This window comes from Phyllostomus discolor, chromosome 5 (genome assembly GCF_004126475.2).
Source record: "Phyllostomus discolor isolate MPI-MPIP mPhyDis1 chromosome 5, mPhyDis1.pri.v3, whole genome shotgun sequence".
Classification (NCBI taxonomy): domain Eukaryota; kingdom Metazoa; phylum Chordata; class Mammalia; order Chiroptera; family Phyllostomidae; genus Phyllostomus; species Phyllostomus discolor.
The window spans coordinates 148,596,712-148,608,592 of record NC_040907.2 but is presented as its reverse complement, the minus strand read 5'-3'; the positions used below and the strand labels follow the sequence as shown (position 1 = coordinate 148,608,592).

At 36.9% G+C, this 11,881-nt stretch overlaps 1 protein-coding gene and 1 pseudogene across 1 annotated transcript in view; both read right to left on the bottom strand.

Annotated features, from left to right (window-relative positions):
- The window catches only part of LOC114496072 (cytochrome P450 2C19-like), a 186,684-nt gene that overhangs the window by 44,952 nt on the left and 129,851 nt on the right, over positions 1 to 11,881 (bottom strand). The gene's annotated exons all lie outside the window — the stretch shown is intronic.
- LOC114497057 lies at positions 460 to 2,946 on the bottom strand (annotated as a pseudogene).

The window sequence follows — 11,881 nt, the reverse complement described above, 5'->3', positions numbered from 1 at the left end:
ACCAGTTGAGAATTTATAACTTTGGGGGCAATCCTTGTACATAAAAATATTTATCCTTTAATGTTTGTTTTTTAAATTCTTTTGATTTAGTGTACGTTTTAAATGTATGTTACTTTTTGAGATGGCACATTGGCAGGTTTACTGTTTACTGACACTAGGAATATTTAAATGAGATTGTTTTTGAAAGCTTGATTATCCAAAAAGAATGAGGAAAAATAAGAGTCTTTCCACAGCTGGAAATAATAATTTTTCATAAAAGTTTAAGAGGAAAAAAAAAGTTTAAGAGGAAAAATATCTAAGAGGAAACAAGTTACTTTGATAAAAAAAAATTAGGCAGTTTCAAATTAAAAATACAAATTTAAATGAAGTAACTTTATAAAATATCAAAACTAGCTAAATTACATGCATAATTACTTAATAATAAGAGAGGGAGAGAAGTGGAACTTAAATAATAAACAATAAATTTATCAATAATAAATAAACATTTTTAGTGCAAATTGTGCAGAAAATTTTCTCAATGTCAAGATCATAGCAATCATTCTGACTTGTACAAAATCAGTCTCAGTTCTGTGTATAACCTATGTAGTGTAACTATATATTCAACTGCTGTGATAAATGACAATTTGCAAATCATAAATATAAATGTGTTTAGTTACATGTCCCATTTCTCTCTTGGCAGTTTATGTTTGCAGGAAAATCTACAATGGAGCCTGGAACTGGCTGTGTATTGCTATCACTTGCTGAAGTTTCTCTTCCTCCGCTCTTCTACAGTGGACAATTGTTCTCTCTTCCATGAAGCTAGAGAGACAATCACATATTGCAGTTTTTCCCTCCAAGAAATCTTCAGCTATGTTGTCAGATTCTTCCTCAGCTTCCTGTGCACCTACTTTCTTCTTGCCTATACAGCACTCGCACTACAGGTCTAGCGAAGTTCATGCTGTCTTTACATCTACTATTCAAGAGCAGATTTCTTTTGTGTAAGCAATTCATACTTAATGTAAAACAGTCTGCCTTTTGACTTCCAAGCTCAGCTTCAAAAGCAGATTTTTTCTTGTTAGCTACTCAGTACTTTTTAGTTAGTTGTCCTTGTCAGTAATAATTTGTTTTAGTTGAGGCTAAGTAAGAAACTGTTCTAGTAATATCTCCCCTTGTTTATTTATATCTGTAAGTTGTGTCAGACTTAGTTCTGAGAGTTCTGGAAATGCATCAGTGACATCTGGGATCTTGCAACCAAAACCACTTTGATTTATCTGTGCTAAAGTGTCTTTTATGGGAACAGGTATTGGTAGATTTGAAAGGACAGCAAATGAAAGAGCAGCGGGGTTGACAGTTGTATAATTTGTCATTGATGAAGAGTGTCAGCAACAGATAAATAACTGATAGTCCTATTAGCTTCTTGTGGGGGATATGGGGGAATAAATGGAAAACCTTGAGAAGCATGAGGAGGCATTGCCCTGGGTTACTGTATATGTATGGAAATGCTGCTGAAGTTGGAGGTAAAATTGGAAGATTCTTCCAAAACTCATCCAATAGACTCTGACTAATTTTTCCAAGATCTGAATGCATTGTAAAATGTTGACTGTCAGTTTGTTTATAGTGGGTGGCAACCTGTATTCCACATCTTTCTGTATTTCAGCTATACTGGACTGGGAGCTCTAGAGGGACCCTATCAGATGCTCCTCTGCTGTTGGAGTCTGGCAAGGCCATCAGGGGAACCAGCTGTAGAGGAGGAGGCTCTCCTGGTCAGGGGGAAGAACCAGATCGTCCTCCACAGGTCTTTGGACTGAGGTCCTAGATGGTTTTGGCCAGCTTCACCCAGCTGCTCAGCCCAGCAGTTCTCCAGTGATCAAGAAGTGGTCATTCAAGCCCTGGACTCAAGGGCTGGGTGGCTACATCTTCTCTAAGTAAGCCCAGCTGAGAGTCCTCAGGTCTTGGGAGACATGATTGCTGGGGGCAGAGAGAGAGGACTCACTCCTCAGGACAGTCAACCCCTCTATCTCTCTATCCTTTAATGTTTTAGCAAACACTAGTATACTTTACCTTTGAAAATTAAAGCTTTTTGAAATATTTTAGTGTACCATACTAACAGCATAGCGAGATAAAGATTAACTAGGGAATATAACTCATTAATCTTGAATGCCCAAATTGTATCAACTAATTAGCTAAGTAAATTTACACATACATTTTTACATCAAACAACACACTGGAATAAGAATTATTAATTTTTCAAGTGGGGAAAAGAAAACTCAAAGAGAATGGGACATCCATCCAGTGTCACACAGCTCATAAGTCACAAAACTGGGATTGGAAATTATATTTTCTAGTACCCACTGAGGGGCTCTATGGCTACCTCAAGAACAATTTTAGGAAAATAGAACTAAACCCTCAAAACATTAGTTTATCTGGGTGTGTGTGCCACTGACTGTTGACTAGATAACAGACTTCATGCTAAATAGAAGCCCTTATTTGACTCCCATGTTAAAAGGACTATAAGATAAGAAGGTGAAAGGTTTATATGATCTGAAGAGGATAAAAAGAAGTAATGAAAGACAGAGATTCTCCTCCTCTCCACCTCTCCATCACAGAGGGAAGAAACCATGTCGGAGAAGTTTTGGGGGAAGTCTTAAAAAACCACTCACTTCTTGTTCACCTCTAGGCACACCTGCTTCTGAATTTGGTTGGCCTGTCACTGCCAGAAAACAATTGAATGACATATACACAGCAAGGAAAAGGAATTTTAGACAGGATCACAGGTATGGATTCTGGGGAGGATGGAAAACAGAGACTTCAGTGAACAGACCCACAGCACAAACCAGCATAACATGCAGACCTGATCAAGGAACACTTAATGATAATGATGATCAAAATGTCACTGCAATGAAATACCTTACTAGATAAGTAATAGTAATGCTTGTACGAAGGCATACTCTGTAAAGACACCATCATGTTTGTCCTAACTACATTACAATGATTATTTCTAAGCGCCTTTAGTAAGGGAAATTAAGATTTGTCAAGTCCTCATTGATGCAATGTTTTATCCCTCTTGTTAACAGTGAGACTGACAAGTTATAGAATTTTCACATCCGTCGCATCTCCTTTTATACACTCAGTTACCATTGCCCAAGGTAATGTTATGCCCACTTGAAGCCTGAGGCAGCTGGCCATGAAGTTTAGGCACCGTATCCAAGAACAACGAATCCTGCAAGTTCCAGCAAGTTCTCCAGCATGTATTGAGTGTGTATTGTGTATGGTTCAGTGTTCTGTGACTTACCTTAATCAGTAACTATCAAATAAACATTAACTGGGTCAATATTACAGGACAGGCTGATGAAAACAGGGGTTAGAAAAGTTTAGTGTTATAAAATTTAGAAGTTGAGTGAATCTGTGTGTTGGCAAACCTTTATTCAGGACAAAGAACAGCACTGATTTGCTGCCTCAATAACAGCTCTGGACAGTAAACAAGTCATGCTACCAAGTCTTGGATGAAATGAACTCAGTGACTCTATTTTCACAAAACCACATCAATCTTTGAGAAATTCCTTACTTTCTGACACAACCACGTATCCCAGGCTCATCTTGTGCTCCTGCTGCCCCAGTTCTCTAGTTGACGATTTTCCAAAGAACCACGTTCTTAGTTTAAAATGTGGCTTAGAAGTCAATCTCTGTGCACTAGGGGTGCCCACTGTTATGAGTGTCACAGCTACCAGGTTTCTCAGTGAACAGAACTAAGGAACATATGTACTCTGTGTTTGTGAGTGTGTGTGTGTGTGTACATATTATCTGCATGTACTGAGTACCTTGAATTCATACTGTATACTGAGATATCCTATTCTAATCCAACACAACAGAGTTTTTCACCCTTTCTGTATTTATACCTCCCTTTACTGACAATGATGAACTTCTCTCCCTTTATCCTTAATATATTTACTTATTTGATCAAAAACCAGAAATCAAAAAATGAAAATGAACACACAACAACCCAAAAGCTATAGGATAGAGCGAAGGCAGCTGTGAGAGGGAAGTTCATAGTTATATAGGCCTACCTAAAGAAGAAAGAAAAATCTCAAATAAACATTCTAAACCTACATCTAAAAGGACTAGAAAAACATCAAAGTCCAGAGAGAGTAGAAAGAAAAAAAATCAGATCAAAGCAGAAATAAGTGACATAGAGACTAAAAAAGCAACACACAACAAAAACAGTTCAAGGGATTTGTCAATCCAGGAGCTGGTCTTTGAAAAAATAAACAAAGTTGACAAATTTTTAACCAGATTCATGAAGAAAAAAATAAAGAGGAACCAAATAAAATCAGAAATGAAAGGCGAGAAGTGACAACTGATGCCACAGAATACAAAGGATTGTATAGTTGTTCATTACTATGAACGACTATATGCCAAGAAATTGTACAATGTGCGCAAAATTGATATATTTCTAGAAACATAATTTTCCATAACTGAATCAGGAAGGAGGAGAAAATAACAACTAGTAAAATTGAAGCAGTAATCAAAAAATTCCTGACGCATAAAAGCCCTGGACCAGATGACTTCACAGACAAATTTTACCAATCATTCAAAGAAGAAATAATACCTATCATTCTCAAAGTATTCCCCAAACTTCAAGAGAAGGGAATACTTACAAACTCTTTTTATAAGGCCAGTATTATCCCAATTCCAAACCATGTAGAGACATAACAAACAAAGAAAATTACAGGCCAATATCTCTGATGAACATAGATGGCGAAAGATTCAACAAAATATTACTGTACTTGAACAATTAAAAAAATAATATAAAAATATTAGCAAACCAGATGCAGCAATACATCCCAAAAGCATACACCTTGATCAACTGGGTTTTATGCAGGGATGCAAGGATGGTACAATATCTGCAAATCAATAAATGTGATACATAACATAAACAAAATGAAGGTCAAAAATCATATGATCATATCAATAGATGCTGAAAAAAGATTTGATAAAGTTCAGCATACATTTATGATTTAAAAAAAACACTCAGCAAAGTGGGAATAGAGGGAGCATACTTCAATATAGTAAAGGCAGTATACAAAAAACCTATTGCTAATATCATACTTAATAAGAAAAACTAAAAGCATTTCCCTTAAGATCAGGAACAAGACAGGGGTGTCTGCCATCATTACTCTTATTCAACATAGTAGTAGAAGTCCTAATCACAGCAATCATAAAAGAAATAAAAGGCATCCAAATTGAAAAAGAGGAAGTAAAGCAGTCATTATTCACAGACAAAATTGTATTACATGTAGAAAACTCTATCTGTTCCCCCCACAACTACTTATCCTAATAAATGCATTTGGCAAAATACAAGAATACAAAGTCAATATTCAGAAATCTATGGCATTTTTATTCACCAAGAAGGAACTATGAGCCGAGAAACTAACTAAAAAACCATTATTGGGTAATGGTATGTGTAGATGTATACATGCATAGCTCATCAATCAAAGTCATAAAGCTTTAGTCATACAAAACAAGTATTATCTATAGATAACAATGGAAGGAACAGATTTGTCATAGATTAGGGTCTGTTAGTCATGCTGATGCCAGAGGGTCTTTAAGACCTGTTTCGTGAGATAAAGATTTTACTCCTTATGCCTTGAACTTAAACATCCAGTTTATATGGACTGGGCTATACCAAGCAAAGCAAGCTTCAAAGGATACAATTTATTTATCAGGCCAGATTTCCCCCAGAACCCTCGGTGTTAGTCAGGTCATGTCTGCCACCTGGGTCACCTGATTTTCCAGGGACACTTACTAGCCCCTTTCAGAGCCTGCTTTCTTGGGGCTGCAGTCTCCAAAACCACACAGAGTGGTCCCCAACAAAGGAGGTAAAATACCTGTGCACATAAAACTATAGGATACTGAAGAAAGAAATTGAGGAGGCTACAAATAAGTGGAAGCATATATGGTATTCAAGGATTGGAAGGATTAACATCATTAAAATGTCCAAAGCAATCTATAGATTCAAAGCAAATCCTATTAAGATACCAATGCCATATTTCACAGATCTAGAACAAATATTCCAAAAATTTATGTGGAGGAAAAAAGGCCCTAAATAGCCTCAGCAATCTTGAGAAACAAGGAACAAGTTTAAGGGTTAACAACACCTGATATCAAATTATACCACAAGGTCACTGTAATCAAAGCAGTTGGGTACTGCCATAAGAGCAGACACATAGATCAATGAAACAGAAATAAAGTCTTGTTTTTATGGTCAATTAATATTTGACAAAGGAGGTAAGAGCATACAGTGGAGTAAGGACAGTCTCTTCAGTAAATGGTGTTGGAGGGACTGGACTGGTACATGCAAAAAAAGAGAATCTAGAACATCATATAAAACCATATGCCAGAATAAAATCAAAATGGATAAAACACATAAATATAAGTTATGATACCATATAAATCTTAGCAGAAAACACAGGCAGTAAAATTTGTAATATCTTGCACAGCAATATTTTTTGCCGATTTAATTCCTAGGGCAAGGAAAATAAAGGAAAAAGTAAACAATTTGGACTACATCAAATTAATTTTTGGCACAGCTAAAGAAATCATCATCAAAATGACAAGGGAACCAACATGACATGGCATCTATCATTGGCACGGGAGAATATATTTTCCAAGGATACATTGGAAAAGGGTTTAATCTCCAAAATATATAAAGAGCTAATATGACTCAACACCAGGAAGATACAAATATCAATTAAAAAAGGGCAAAGGAACTGAACAGACACTTCTCCAAGGAGTATACATAGATGACCCATAGACATATGAAAAGATGCTCAGCATCACTAGCCATTAGAGAGATGCAAATTAAAATCACAATGAGTTATCACTTCACACCCACCATAATGACTGTCATTAATAAATCAACAAACAAGTGCTGGAGAGGATGTGGACAAAAGGGAACCCTAGACCACTGTTGGTGGACATGCAGACTGGTACAGCCACTGTGGAAAACAGTATAGAATTTTATCAACAAACTAAAAATGGAACTGCCTTTTGACCCAACATTTCTGCTCCTGGGAATATACACCAAGAATCCCAAAACACCAATTCAAAAGAATGTATACACCTCCATGTTAATAGCAGCACTATTTAAAATAGCCAGGATTTGGAAACAGCCTAAGAGCTGATCAGTAGATGAGGAGATTAAAAAACTGTGGTACATTTACACAAAGGAATACAAGGAAGCAGAAAGAAAGAAGGAACTCTTACCCATCTTTTTGGGTAAGCATGGATGGAACTGGAGAGTATTATGCTAAGTGAAATAAGCAATACAGTGATAGACAAACCCCATATGATCTCAGTTACAAGAGGAATCTAATAGACAAAATAAGCTAATGAGCAAAATAGAGCCAGAGGCATGAAATCATGAAACACACTGACAGATGGGAAAACAGAGAGAAGAGGCAAGGGGCTGATTGAAAGAAAGTGAAGGGATTAGTAAAAGAACATGAATGAAGGACCCATGGATGATAGTGAGGTGACTGACTATGGACGTGGGGTGCAGGACAGGCGAAGGCCAGTGAAGGGGGAAAAATTTGGACAACTGTAATAGTGTAACCAACAAATCACTTAAAAAGAGAATCTTTAGCAGATTCATAAAGACAAGTGATATCAAACCAACATTCAAAGCTGTAAGAGAAATGATTACAGGCTAAGCTATCACACAAAGCAATGACAATAACATGTGTTTTACATTTTAATTTTATATTAATTTGAATGTTAAAAATCAGATTTTTTAAAATTATTGACTTTGGACAGAGAGAAATTAAAAGAGAAAACATCGATTTGTTCTTACACTTATTTATGTATTCATTGCTTGATTCTTTTTTTTTTTACAGGACATCACTTTTTTTTTTTACTTTTTCACTAGTTAAACTATAAAAACTTCAAAGGGCACTTCAATTTATAAAAAACATTTAAGTGTTGATATATTTTTATTATAAACAATATTTAAGCATTTATTTTTCATTAATTATTTTATTGCTTGAGTACAGTTGTCTGCATTTACCCCACTCCCACTCCCCTCCCACCCTAGCCATTGCTTGGTTCTTGTATGTGCCCTGACAGATCAACCCACAAACTTGGTGTATAGGGAGAATGCTCTAACTAACTGAGTTACCTAGCCAGGACAACATGACATTTTTAAAAATATATTTTATTGATTATGCTGTTAAGGTTGTTCCATTTTTTCTTCCTTTTATTCCCCTTTGCACTGTACCCCTGTTCCACCAGCATTCCACCACCTTAGTTCATGTCCGTGGGTCATACATATAAGTTATTTGGCTTCTACATTCCCCATACTATTCTTAACCTCCCCTTTTCTATTTTGTACCTACCATTTATGCTTCTTATTCTCTCCATATTTCCCCCCAAGGGAGGGCTCCTCTCTCCACCCCACTGATAACCCCTACTACCCAGAAGCAAATTGGACCCTTCTGGTACTGTTTCCCAGCTGGGTGGGTTTGTCTAAATCTAGGACCCTGTAGGTCTCTCCAACAAACTCTCCTGTGGTGCTGGGAGTTTATCCTGCTGCCACAATCCCCACAGGTTTTTACAGCCAGAGATCTTGAGGCTTTATTTCCCCACGCTGGAGCCCTGGGTTGTGCAGTCTGTCTTGCTCCCCAATTGTTTTTCGTGGTTTGTCTGCACCCAAATGTGGGATGACCAGGTCTACCAGGCACCCCTTTTCCCACCATAGACCTCTAGCCACCACTGCGCTGAAAGTCCTCTCCTCCCTGGGTGCCCATCTCTGTCCCTCCCACCACTTTGGATGAATGTTTCTTCATTAGCTCCTTGGTTGTTGGACTTCCAAAGAGTTCAATTTTCTGGCAGTTTTGGTTATTTTTTATTTTTAAATTTGTTGTTGTCCTTCTTTTGGTTGTTCAAGGAGACAAAGTGTATCTACCTAAGCCTCCACCTTGGCTGAAAGTTTTGCAACATGAAATATTTTAAAATTAAAATTATTAGGGTAATGTTGGTTAAAAGCCTATATAAATTTTTGATGTACAAATTTAAAATAATACATCTGTATATTCTATTGTGAGTTCACCGCCCTATGTCTAGTCTCCTGTTGCCATATATTTCACACCCTTTACCTTCCACTGATCCTATCCCCACTCATCTTCCCCTCTAGTAACTACAATTCTGTTGCCTGTATCTATGAATTTGTGGGTTTTTTTGTGTGTTTTTGTTCTACTCTCTATAAGCAGGCAAAAGAACACTGAAGGAAAAACAATATTTACACAAAAGTTCACACAGAGTGCATGTTGGGAAATCAGTTTGTACATTGATTTGTAAGTTTTTGAATTATAAATGTTCAATTGCACTTATGCAAAGCACATCAATGGATCTCTTCACAGTCCTCACAATTTGCCTTTATTGTTTGATTCTCCTCTTCCCATGGAACTGAAGCTATGCCCAAGGGAGCTGGCACTTGGCCCTACTCCTTTCCTTATTGCTGGAAATATTCTACACACAAATATTAAGAACATCAAGGAACACCTAAGCAAGCTTAAGTAAGATTAATTTTCTTCTAATCATTTGTAATGAGTAAAAAAGACAGCCCTATAGCTAAGTAAAATATGGTCCTAGACACCATACTTTAAAGAAATAGTTTGATCTTCCTTCTCAAAATTACAGCAGATATTCAGGGTCACTTATGGTTCCATATAAATTTTTGAAAGGTTTGTTCTATCTCTGTGAAATATGCCATTGGTATTTTAATAAAAATTGTTATTAAATCTATAAATTGCTTTGGGTAGTATGGGCATTTTGATTATGTTAATTCTTCCAATCCATGAACATGGTACATGCTTCCTCTTGATTGTGTCCCTCTTAATTTCTTTCTTCAGTGTTGTATAGTTTTCTGAGTACAGATCTCTTACCTCCTTTCTTAAGTTATTCATAGGTACTTTATTTTTCTTGTTGTTATATCAAATGGGATTTTTCCCCTTGATTTCTGTTTCTGATATTTCATTGTAAGTATACAAAAATGCCTTTGAATTTGAATATTGATTTCCTATCCTGCTGTTTTGCCAAATTCATTTATTAGGTCAAGCAGTCTTTTTGTGGACTCTATAGGATTTTCTATGTACACTATCATATCATCTGCAAACAATGACAGTTTTGTTTCCTCCTTTCTGGTTTGGATGCCTTTTATTTCTTTTTCTTGTCTGATTGCTGGGACAAAAAAATACTATGTTGACTTCCAATACTATGTTGAATAGAAGTGGTGAAAGTGGAAATCCTTGTTTTGTTCTTGATCTGAGTAGGAAAGCTTTTAGTTTTTGCCCATTGAGTATGATGTTGGCTGTAGGTGTCTTGTATATGGCCTCACAATATCTGGTATCAAACTCTATTGCAAGGCCACTGTAATCAAAATAGGCTGGTACTTGCAAAAGAACAGACTCAGACAAATGTAACAGAATAGAGAGCCCAGAAATAAACCCAAATCTCTATGGTCAATTAATATTCAACAAAAGGAGCAGAAGCATACAATGGAGTCACAATAGCATCTTCAACAAATGGTGTCAGGAGAGCTGGACAGCTAAGTGAAAAAAAATGAAACTCAACCACCAGCTTACACCATACATACAAATATATTCAAGGTGGATAAAAGACTTAAATATAGGTTGTGACACCATAAAAGTCTTAGAGGAGAACATAGGCAGGAAAAACTCAGATATTCCAGGCAGCAATATTTTCACTGATAATGTCCCCTGGATCAAGGGACATAAAGGAAAGAATAAACAAATGGGACCTCATCAAAATAATAAGCTGCACAGCTAAAGAAAACAGCATTAAAATGAAAAGATATTTGCCAATGACACTTTGGACAAGGGTTTGATTTCCAAAATATATAAAGAATGCACACAACCCCACTCTAGAAAGAAAAACGACAAAATTAAAAAATGGGCAGGAGACTTGAACAGACATTTCTCCAGGAGAGACATAGAAAGAGCCCAGAGACATATGAAAGGATGCTCAGCATCATTAGCCATCAGAGAGATGCAAATTAAAACTACAATGAGAACCCACTTCACACCAGTGAGAATACCACACCATAAACAAATGAAGAAACAAAAAGTGTTGGAGAGGATGTGGAAAAAATGAAACCCTAGTACACTGTTGGTGGGAATGCAGACTAGTGAAGCCACGTGGAAAACATGGTGGCATTTTCTCAAAAACTAAAACTGAAACTGCCTTTTTACCTGGCAACTCCACTGCTGCAATTATATCCTAAGAACCCTGAAACACCAATCCAAAAGAATCTATGCACTCCAATGTTCATAGGTGCACAATTTACAACAGGCAAGTGCAGGAAGCAACATAAGTGCCCATCAGTAATTGAATGCATCAGGAATCTAGGCCTGGTTGGTGTAGATGAGTGGATATATTGCAGGCTGTGAACCAAAGGGTCTCTGGTTCTATTCCCAGTCAGGGCACCTGCCTGGGTTGTGGGCCAGGTCCCCAGTAGTGGGCATATGAGAGCCAAGCACATATTGATGTTTCTCTTCCTCTCTTTCTCCCTCCCTTCCCCTCTCTCTAAAAATAAATAAATAAAATTTAAAAATCTATGGTACATTTACACAATGGACTACTATGCAGAAGAAACAAGGAAGGAACTCCTACTGTTTGTGACAGCATGGACAGAACTGGAGATCATTATGCTAAGTGAGGTAAGCCAAGAAATGAAAGACAAATATGAAATGATCTCACCTGTAAGTTGAACCTATGCAACAAGACAAACAAGTAAGCAAAATATAAACCGAGACAATGAAATTAAGAATAAACTGACAGTAACTAGTGGGGAGGTGGGAGGAGATAATGGGGGGGGGGAATGGGCATG